At 36.5% G+C, this 12,073-nt stretch overlaps 1 pseudogene; it reads right to left on the bottom strand.

Moving 5' to 3' along the window:
- Positions 1-2,913: 2,913 nt before the first annotated feature.
- LOC133073236 (U2 spliceosomal RNA) lies at positions 2,914-3,033 on the bottom strand (annotated as a pseudogene).
- Between the last annotated feature and the right edge of the window lie 9,040 nt (positions 3,034-12,073).

Here is a 12,073-nt window from a genome sequence, read left to right as displayed (position 1 = left end):
TCTGAAAACTAAAATATCAGAAAATCCAGGAATTTAATTAAGTACACTAAAGTCTTTGGTTTTTCTTTAAGGGTCTAAGCATTATTTGAAGTCTGAAAGGCTTGCTAATAAATTAATCATTCATGAAGAAAAGTTCCTTAAAATTTCAAAAATGTTGACAGTAATTTTCATTTGCAGTATTCATAAAAGTTTGAGAATCTTTTACAAATTGACTTCAAAATTTGTCATCCTAATTTTGTACAAACAAATCTTTAAGATGTTTTACTTTTCTTCACCTAAGATCAAATGAAATGCACTGACATTTTCAAGGCAATCCATTTTAAGTAATGCTTTAAGTATTACAACTGCTAATTAAGCTTCAAAATTGAGTCATGGAAAAAAACAAAAGACATAATGTTTGATCAAAAAAATTTCTGAAGATTTTTACATATACACCCAAAGACTTACTCAAATGTTAATAGCAGCATTATTCACAATGACCCAAAAGCAGAAACAATTCAAAATGCCCATCAACTGCTAAATGGGTAAATAAAACATACTGTATTCATACAATGGAATATTATTTGCCAATAAAAAGGCAAAAGGTACTGACAAAGCTACAGTACAGATAATATCAAAAAGTGAAGCCTGTCACAAAAGAACATGCATGATTCCATTTATATGGAATATCCAAAAAAATAAAATATGTAGAGACAGAAAGGAGATTAGCTGTTGCTTGAAAGACTGGAGATGGAGAAAGACTATGAATTGGCATAAGATTTATCTTTAGAGTGATAGAATGTTCTAAAATTAGATTGTTATGTTTGTGACCATGTGAAGTCACTCAGTCATGTCTGACTCTTTGCAATCCCATGGCCTGTAACCTACCAGGCTCCTCTGTCCATGGGATTTTACAGGCAAGAGTACTGGAGTGGGTTGCCATTTCCTTCTCCAGGGGATCTTCCCAACCCAGGGATTGAACCTGGGTCTCCCGCATCGCAGGCAGACGCTTTACCATCTGAACCATCAGGGAAGCCTATAATGTTTGCACAGCTCTGTAAATATGCTACCATGCACTGAATTACACACTATAAAAGCAGGTCAATTTTATTATGTAAATTAACAATACATCTCAGTAAAACTATTTTAAAAAATGAGTTTGTATCTTATAAAAATCCAACTTATTTCAAATTGAACTAGTGTGAATATTTTGGACAGTTAGACAAAAATGAAATATCCTGACATCTATTAGGTTGCTTTGTAAATCTATCAATTTCCTAAATAATGGAGTTACTGCTTCAATATTATCAAGCATTCCTTCTGGAGTTAAAGAATTTAATTAATTACATATTACAAGTTATCATTGTGAGGCTCAAAATGCTTTGGGATTTAGAAAAGGGTGACAACATAAACCATATAAACAAAAACAGAAATGTCACATAGCTTTACCATCTGCTACAACATTTTATTTAAGCTTCTAGAAGAATCTAAATAATATTCAAGTGTAATCATGACACTAGCCAGACATTTCAATTATAAAGGTGTTGTATAATATATACTTTAGACGCAAGCATTATTGCTTATGTATATGAATGGCTATTGACAGGGAAAATATACCTTTTCCAACTCCATTTAAAGTAACTTTAGTATTCTAGTCTCATTTTTAAGACACATTGTAGAAGATAGGAAGTAGAAACAAGTTAATTTTTATATTAAAATAATGATTTTTTTTTAAAAGCTGCTTTTATTGTTTGTGCATCAGAAACTAGCATGATGTTGTAGGTCAATTATACCAATACCTCAAACAACCGAAGAAATAAATGCTTAGAAAAAGAGATCAGATTTGTGGTTATTGGAGGCTGGGGACGGGGGAATTGGGAATTAGATGAAGACAGTCAAAAATACAAACTGCCAGTTATAAAATAGGTAAGTACTAGGGATGTAACATACAACATGATAAATACAATTAACACTACTGTATGTTATATACAAAAGTTGTTAAGAGTGTAAATCCTAAGAGTTTTCATCACAAGGAAAATACTTTTTTTTCTTTTATTTTGTAGCTACATGAGTTGATGGATGTTCACTAAAACTTACTGTGAGAATCATTCCATGAGGTATGTAAATCACATCACTATGCTAGCTACCTTAAACTTATACAGTGCCATATGTCAACTATTTCTCAATAAAAGTGGAAAAGAAAAAATAGAAAATAAAGTTGCTTTTATTATATACAAATAACAGAAACAAACTCTTTGAAAAGTAGTAATTTATCAGTCTTCTGTAAAATATGCTGAATTATAAGGAAAACTGCTTAGGTACTAAGACATGGTCACCATGTTGCAGTCTATGTGATTTTGTACTGTTGGCTGATATGTAATCAGGTTGTCATCTCTATATGAATTTCTATTTAAAGTACACTCAGTCCGGGGTTGAAAGTGAAAGTCACTCAGTCGTGTCCGACTCTTTGTGACCCCATGGACTATACAGTCCTTGGAATTCTCCAGGCCAGAATACTGGAGTGGGTAGCCTTTCCCTTCTCCAGGGGATCTTCCCAACCCAGGGATCGAATCCAGGTCTCCTGCATTGCAGGTGGATTCTTTACTAGCTGAGCCACAGGGGAAGCCCAAGAATATTGGAGTGATTAACCTATAGCTTCTCCAAGGGATCTTCCTGACTTAGGAATCGAGCCGGGGTCTCCTGCATTGCAGGCAGATTCTTTACCAACTGTTATCAGGGCAGCCCATTAGTAAGGGGTTGAACCATATCTACCTCTACTGACCATCTTCAGGAAACCTCCGTGAAACCAGTAACATCGAGATATGTTTAAAGGAAGGGCTTTCTTTCTGGCTGATGGGTTAAACATTCATTCTTTTTATTTTATCTTACTTTAGTTTACCTTTTATTGAAGTATAGTTGTTGTACAACATTAGTTTTAGGTCTACACCACAGTGATTCAGTATTTTTATAGATTATACTCCATTTAAAATTTGTATATTAAACTGATAAGAACAAATACTATACTTAATCTTAGCCAAAATGCTGAGAAGCAAAATAATGGCTATATTTCCCTATGGTGTACAATAAGGGCTTCCTTGGTGGCTCAACAGTAAAGAATCTGCCTGCAATACTATTCAATATATCCTTGTTGCTGGTTTAGCTTATACATAGTAGTTTGTACCTCTTAAACTCCTGTTTCTATCTTGTCCCTCTCCCTGTCCTCCTCCCCACTGATAACCACTATTTTTTTCTTTATCTGTGAGTCTATTTCTGTTTTGCTATAATCATTTATTTGTTTAATTTTTAAAATTCCACATATAAGTGATATCATACAGTATTTGTCTTTCTCTGAATGACATATTTTGTTAAGCATATTACCCTCTAGGTCATCCATGTTATTGCAAATGACAGAAGTTAATTCTTTTTTTATGGCAGAGTAATATTCCATTATATATATCTATATCTACATGATAGATATATATCTTCTTTTTACATTTCTCTGTTGATGGACACTTAGGTTGCTACTATGTCTTGCCAATTGTGAATAATGCTGCTATAAACATTGAGCTGCATGTATTTTTTCAAATTAGTGTCTTTGTTTTCTTCAGATATATGCCCAGGAGTGGAACTGCTAGGTCATATGATTGTTCTATTTTTATTTTTTTGAGGAACCCTCATACTGTTTTGCATAGTGACTACACCAATTTACATTTCCATCAACAGTGTACTAAGGTTCCCTTTTCTTCACATCCTTAGTCAATTTGCTATTTGAGACTTTTGATGGTAGGCATTCTGATGGGTGTGATGTGACATCTTATGATTTTGATTTCCATTTCTCTGATGATTAGTGATGTTGCTGAGCATCTTTTCATGTGCCTTTTGTCCATCTGTATAGTCTTTGGAAAAATGTCTCTTCAGGTTGTTGTTGTTTAGTCACTAAGTCCTGTCTGACTCTTTGCAACCTTATGGACTACAGCATGCCAGGCTTCGCTGTCCTTCACCATGTCCTGGAGTTTGCTCAAATCCATATCCATTGAGTCAGTGATGCTATCTAACCAGTACATCCTCTGCTGCCCTCTTCTCATTTTGCCTTCTGTCTTTCCCAGCATTAGGGTCTTTTTCAAAGAGTCGGCTCTTCACATCATGTGGCCAAGGTATTAGAGCTTCAGCTTCAGCATCAGTCCTTTCAATGAATATTCAGGGTTGATTTCCTTTAGGAATGATTAGTTTGATTTCCTTGCTGTCCAAGGGACTCTCAGGAGTCTTTTCTAGCATCACAATTTGAAAGCATCAATTCTTCAGTGCTCAGCCTTCTTTATGGTCCAACTCTCATATTGTACATGACTACTGGAAAAACCAGAGCTTTAACTGTATAGATGGACCATTGTTGGCAAAGTGATGTTTCTGCTTTTTAATACGTTGTCTAAATTTGTTATAGCTTTCCTTCCAAGGAGTAAGCATCTTTTAATTTCATGGCTGCAGTCACTGTCCGCAGTGATTTTGGAGCCCAAGAAAATAAAATCTGTTACTGTTTCCACTGTTCAGTTTATCTGCCCATTTTAAAAATCAGATTATTTGGTTTTTTGATATTGAGTTGTATGAGCTATTTATATATTTTGGATATTTATTCCTTATCTATCATTTCATTTGCAAATATTTTCTTCCAAGTAGATTGTCTTTTTGGTTTTTTTTGATGGTTTCTTTGTTGTGCAAAGCTTTTACATTTAATTAGGTTCACTTGTTTATTTTCCCTTAGTAGACAGAGGAACCTGGCAGGCTACAGTCCATAGAGTCACACAGAATCACACACGACTAAAGCAACTAAGCATACAGACAGGCCCCCAAAAAATATTACTATGATTTATGTTAAAGAGGGTTCTGCCTACATTCTCTTCTAGGAGTTTTATGGTTCCAGATCTTACATTTAGGTCTTTAATCCATTTTTAATTTATTTTTGTATATGGTGTGAGAAAATGTTCTAAATTCATTCTTTTATGTGTAGCTATCCAATTTTCCCGGCAGCACTTATTTGAAGAGACTGTCTTTTTCCATTGTATTTTCTTACCCACTTTGTTGTAGATTCACTGACCATAAGTGCATGAGTTTATCTCTGGGCCCTCTATCCCACTTCATTGATTTTTTGGTCTGTTTTTGTGCCTGTACCATGCTCTTTTGTTTACTGTAGCTTTCTAGTATAGTCTGAAGTCAAGGCACATAGGACCTCCTGCTTTGTGCTTTTTTCTCGATTTCTTTAGCTTATTCTTTTACTTTTTTCTATTGTGACAAAATATATATAACATAAACTTACCATTTTACCCATTTTAAATGTACAACTCAGTAGCAATAAGTATATTCACATTATTCTGCAACCATCACCATCATCCATCTCCAAAATGTTTTCATCTTCCCAAATTCAGACTTTGTTCTCATTAAACAATAACTCCCCATTGCCCTCTCCTTCTCCCCCAGCTTCTGGAAACCTCCATTCTACTTTCTGTGTCTGTGACCTTGCCTACTGTAGTTATCTCATATAAGTGGAAACATGTAGTATTTGTCCTTTTGTGTCTGGCATCTTTCACTTAGCAAACTTCATTGTCAGAAAGTCCTTTATAAAGCTGAATAATACTGTATTGTATTAATATATACTACATTTTGCTACCATTCATACATCAATGGACACTTGTGTTTAATCCATGCTTTAGCTACTGTGAGTAATGTTGCTATGATCATGGATGTAGATTCATTCTTAAAACAAGCTCTCATGCCAGGCATGCAGCTCCCTGCTCTTAGCTTATTTACATTGTTTCCTAGAGACATGCTACAATAAACATTACAAAATTCACAGTTAATGATTGCTCTCAATGTATTGTTTTTAATATGTCAAGTTTGCTGACTCCTCATTAAGAAAAAGGTATTTACTATTGTTGGGAATGAAATGTCTGTCCCATTTAGTTTCTGTGTCTGGAAGCAATGCCTCCTGAATATAAACTCAGTGCCAGACCCTCAAGATTAATTTGCAGAGCTCAAAAATTGATCTGATGATGCTATTCTCTTCTCCAAGGCCATTTCTATCAAACTTTCCCTCCCCACACAAAGAAAAAAAAAAAAAAAACAGATGTGTCCACGTGAGAGACAGGTTTTCTCATTTAGTAAAACTTACATGGGCCAAGGAATTCATGTATTATGTAAGTGTGCATTTTTCAGGTTCCTCCAAATTATACTCAGCACTGTAAGAGGATAACACTGAGAAATAATGCTATAATAAAAAGATAAAAGGAAAAGTACAATTATGTGATACTGCATCTTGGTTTTATTACCTGCAAACTATTATATATATTTCATGTCAGCTACCTTGTGCCACACACTACCTAAGTGCTCTCTCTCCAGAACCCCCTTCCTCCACTCCCACCGCCACATATACTTAAACTACTGTTTCTTAAACTCTATGAGGTGGGTATTATTACCGTCAATCTCACTGCACAAAATAAATGAGGTTCAGAGGGGTTAAGTGTGCCATCCAAGGTAACACAGTAAACAGGTAGCAGATCTAGGCGTAGAATCTAGGCGTCCTGACCTCAGGATTTGTGCACTTATCACTGTCTTTTTGTCCCCTGAATTTGGAGGTTTTGGCCATATAAGTTCAGCATAATTTTGCAAATGAACCTGAAAAGAACTGAGTTATTTCCTTTTTCAAGGACATTACTGTCTGAAATTTTTTCTTGATAGGTGTTTCTTTTCATTCAAGTTATATTGTACTTATTAGTTCTTGGCTTCACTTTATCTTCCACACAGGCATTCTGTATTATTTCTCTCTCAGTGATATTTTACACATTTTACACAGTGCATTTTACATATACCATTGGTATTTAGAGTACCATGCCTCCATTGGTTATTCTCTTTTTCAAAAATAAAAAATTTAATATGAATATTAACCAAACTTTTTATGAACCTCACTAAATAATGTATGTTAAAATATGCTTTTTATTAACTTTTGTTTTTCCCCACAGTACTTTAACTAGTTTTTATTCAGCCTACTCTTGCAGACTCAAGTCAGCATAGATGAATTTTCCATTGAAAACAACTAAGTTATTTTCAGCTTTTTCCACTTAACTCACTAGTGTGAAAGAAATTTTGTTTTCTGTTACAGGTCTATTGTAAACTCATAAACTGGTATTCATCAATCAAAAGTGAAAGGAAAAATGAGACCCATTTTACTTTAATTTTTTATGCTCAGGGTTTGCTGAAAGTTATGTAAGTGATGTTGTCTTCCAGTAAAGTATAAAAGTTGATTGCATTTTTATAGATATTGTTGTGTTGTTCACCGTGTCATGTCTAACTCTTCTGAGACTCCATGGATTGTAGCCTGCCAGGCTCATCTGTCCATGGGATTTCCCAGGCAAGAATACTGGAGTGGGTTGCCATTTGCTTCTCTTGGAGATCTTCCTGACCTAGGGATCGAACTCAAATCTCTTGCATTGCAGGCAGATTCTTTACTGCTGAGCTCCCAGGGAAGCCCCTCTATAGATATTGTTGGACAATAAATTTACAAAAAATGTCTGATATGATTTAATCCTGACTATAACCATTACTTTATTTCTGGTAATTTCACAAATAAACTGAAGAAAACTTAATGTTTACTTTTCTGTCCCAGTGTTATTAGGGCTTTGATAAGCTGAAACAAAAGATGCAGACTAAAAAATCTCTGGGTTTTAAACCTGCTCACATCAAATTGCTCTTTTGCGATTAGACTTCAAGATGAAACTCATCTGTCCATCTCTACCAGAAACTTATGTTTCATTTTTTTCTATAAGATTGGGTGCCTCTTCTGCATGTAAAAGAGGGCTAAACACAAGCTTTGTCCAACATTAAGAATTTTTTTTTCCAAGATGAATACTCATCTTGAAGTTTGAAACTGGTTTCAAACTTTTAAATGGAGATTTCTTTCAAACAAATTATAATCAATTTTTAAAAGAACTTCTTTATTCATTTGGGCACCTACTGCCTCTATCACTGTGCACAGTCCACATTTCAATCCTCCGAAACTATAGATGGAACTATGGCGTGAACCCTGATGCCCACCAGAATTCCTGGACCACCATCTGTAGACCAGTGTCTTATTTCCCCTTAGGTACCGGTTCTGAGGGTGAAGCCCCAGCTGATTAATCAAAGGACTCAAGAAGTGAGAATACCAGAGAAAAACCATGAGAGTAATGTTTCATATAAATATCTAAATGCTCTCCTCTTTGCTTCTGAAAAACCTGCCATATAAACACAGGAAGAGAGCTGCTAATGGTGAAACATTAATCTCTACTTCGTCCTCCCATCATTCATCACTGAGGCCTGAAGTGGCAAGAGCAACTTCTGAGAAGCACCTTTTAGGACAAACCAGCACACCTCATTATCAGGTAAGTAGTCCATCTGTCGGTATAATTAGGGGCACTGCCCCTTCTAACAGACCCTACAAGGCTTTTTTTTTTTTAATTGGAGGTACACCTGAAGAGTTTCTGGGACCAAGTTCTCCTAAAGCATTTGTTAGAACAGGGAGACGCGAGATTCCAAGTCACAACCTGGGAGTCTTTCCCCTGAAAGTACGACTGCTGGGGCAACCCGGGCGGTGGAGCTTGGCCAGGTCCCGCGGGGCGCGGCAGTGTCCGGGGACACGTTGGGCGTGGCTCTCCAGCCGGCAGGCGGGGTTTGGAAGGAGGAGCCACTAGGCTCTCTGTGTTGTAACTGGAAAGGACCCCCGGGTCCCACAGCGCGGACGCGCAGACGACCCTGAAGGGCTAGCAGAAACGGACTGAGTCTTGTGGTAGGAGGACGGAGGCGCTGCGGTGGCACCTTCTCGCCCGCACCCACGGCCAGGGCTTAGCGACGTCTTTGGCCCACCTGTGGCAGCAGCGACGCCTGGCGGAGTTTGGTGCTGACGCTGGCGTGGATGCTCTTGGTCCCCGGGAAGGGTTGGCCAGGTAGGGCGCTGGCGGATGGGAGCTGGGGCGCCACCTGGGCCTTTGGAGGAGGGGGTCACTTCCCGGACGACCCGTAGAGCGTGCCTGTGCATCTGTATAGCCGCATCCAGTATCTGTTCCACACCGACCTCCGCGCTAGCCTTCCGCCCTCTTTGAAACGGTCACTTTACAGCCTTGGTGCTGTTCAGTTTTCCTTTGCGCACAAGCGATTGTTGCCTTCTCTCCTGCTGTTAAGACCCTCCCTTCCGTTTTTGTCCTTTTGTTTCCCGCTGATACCCGCTTCTTAATGTCCCTTTAATTTCCTGTAAGAAACTTTTGCTGAATCTTCCAGGTGTCCTAGGCGACAACTGGATTTGAAATAATCCGAAAGGCGTTCAACTCCAAACTACACCACTTCTTCTCTACCCCTGGAAATAATAAATTAACATTTTACCCCTACAATAATTCAGTAAGTTTTGTATAAGATATCTTTCGTATATCGGTTAGAATCAGTTTTGCTACTGTAAAATAGATCTCTGAGAAGAAATCACTTCAATCCAGGACAAAGAACACTTGGTTTAAAATACAGTAAGTTATGACAACATTCATTAGTCCTTCCTGATTGCTTTCTGTTTGCACAGACAGGAGCATTAAATAAAACTTACTTGTAAGTTTCCGTATGATTTTCAGAAATCAATCTGTGTAAAACTATCTGCAGCTTCTAAAACAAAGATTGGCTCAACATTTATAAAAGATAAGTGCATAATTTTACTTTATCAGCTTGTTGCTCTTCATCAAGTTGACTAAGGTAAGTTTGCTCTGTAAAACAGGGAAAGCAAGCACTCTCCCATGAAAAATTGTAAAAAGATTAGAACCCCATTAAGGTATTTCCAAAAATGAGAGGCCTCAACAAGCTATCATTGATCCGTACTTTCTTTGGCTGCTTACACATTAACTAGATCTTCATTGAGAACTGTTCAAAATACATGTAATAATATGTAACATTAATATGTGCTGCTTACATTTAGATAATATGTTTCCAGAAAAATGACCAATATTTACAGAGGAATTTGCTTCAGTGTTTACTATAGCTCACATTACCCCTTCTTGCCCTTTATAATAACCCACTCCAGTATTCTTGCATGGAGAATCCCATGGACAGAGGAGCCTGGTGGGCTACAGTCCATGGGGTCATAAAGAATTGGACACAACTGAAGTGACTTAGCATGCACAACCTCTCTACTAAAGGTGAATATTAACCGTTACCATGTTCTAAGCTCCTTGCGTGGTAAAGTTGAAAATAAAGTTTATGGTAAACTTATTTATGTCCTTATAGTAGAGATAAAAGGGGAGACAAATGGAACATTTTTTCCAAATAGCTTTACCAAGATATAGTTCATATACCATGCAAATAATTTACAGTGTACAGTGGTTTATTATGGTATAAAATGATCTCTGGGTTTATTTATATTCACAATTATGTGCAACCATTACTATAGTGAATTTTAGAACATGTTTATCACCTTGAAAAGAAATACTTTACTCTAGCTATACTCCCCTTATACCCTCCTCCAAACTCTCCACCTTCCCAATCATAACCAATCACTAATCTATAGAGTTTCTGCTCTGTAGATATGCCTATTCTGGATATTGTATCTAAATGGGATCATATAATAGACTGACTTCTTTCATTTAGCATTATGTTTTCAAGGTTCATCATGTTCTAACATGTATCAGTACTTTCTCTCTTTGTGATGGAATAATATTCCACTGTATACCATGTTTTGGATATAAATTAATCAGTTGGTGAACATTTGGGTTGTTTCCACCTTGTGGCTAATATAAATAGTGCTGCTATAAATATCTGGGTATAGGTTTTTGTATGGACATATTTTCATTTCTTTTAGAAATATACCTAGGAATGGACTTATTGGATCATAGGGTAATTCTGTGCTTAACCGTATCAGGAATAGCCAAATTATTTTCCAAAGTGACTGCACTGTTTTTCATCCCTGCAGCAGTATATGAAGGTTTTAATGTATTCACAGTCTCATCAGCACTGATTATCTGAAATTTTGATTCTGACAATTCCAGTGGATGTGAAATGATATCTTATTGTGCTTAGATTTACATTTCTCTGGTGGCTAATGATGTCCAAACATCTTTTTCATGTGCTTGAACATCTGCATATCTTCTTTGGAGAAATACCTACTCAAATCCTCTACCAATTTTTGTATTGGGTTGTTGGCCTTTTTGTTGAGCTGTGTGAGTTTTTGTATAGTCTAGGTGCAGTTTTCTTAGTAGGTATGTGGATTTGCAGTTGTTTTCTCCCATTCTGTGGGTTGTCTTTTCACTTTCTTGATCATGTCCTTTGAAGCATGCAAGTCCTTGCTTGCCTGTCCTTTGTTTCTTGTGCTTTACTATCATATCTTGAAATCCATTGCCAAATCTAAAGTCATGAAGATTTACCCTAATGTTTTTGTCCTAAGTCTTAACATTTAGTTCTTATATTTTGGTCTTTGATTAATTCAGAATTAATTTTTGTGTATGGTATAACCAAAGGGTCCAATTTCTTTTTTTTGCATGTGGCTATCCAGTTTTGTTGAAAAAATTGTCATCCCTCCCTTAGGTACACGGATTTATTTCCGGACTGTTAGTTTTCTTTACCAGTCTCTGTCTCTCCTTATGCCACCACTACACTGTGGTGTTTACTGTAGCTTTGCAGTAAATTTTGAAATGAGAAAATGTGAGTCTTCATATTTTGTTCTTCATTTTTTCTTGTGATATCTTTTTCTGGCTTTGATATCAGGATAATACTGGGCTCATAGAATGAGTCTGGAAGTATTCCATCTTTTTCTAGTTTTTGGAAATGTTTATGAAGAATTATTATTTTTTGAATGTTTGGTAGAATTGAGCACTGATGCCATCTAGACCTGGCCTTTTCTTCCTCTATATTTGAGTCTTGTCTTTTTACCGATTCAGTCTTTTCACATCATATAAATCTATTTGGATTGCTTACTTTTTCTTGAGTCAGTTTTGTACTTTGTATCTTTTCAGGAATGTGTCAATTTTATAAAGGTTCTATAATGCATTAGCATGCAACTGTAATAGTATTGCTTAATAAGCTGTATAGTTGTGTGCCCTGTTTC

This window comes from Dama dama, chromosome 18 (assembly GCF_033118175.1).
Source record: "Dama dama isolate Ldn47 chromosome 18, ASM3311817v1, whole genome shotgun sequence".
Taxonomy (NCBI): Eukaryota; Metazoa; Chordata; class Mammalia; order Artiodactyla; family Cervidae; genus Dama; species Dama dama.
This window is presented reverse-complemented; position numbering and strand designations above follow the sequence as displayed.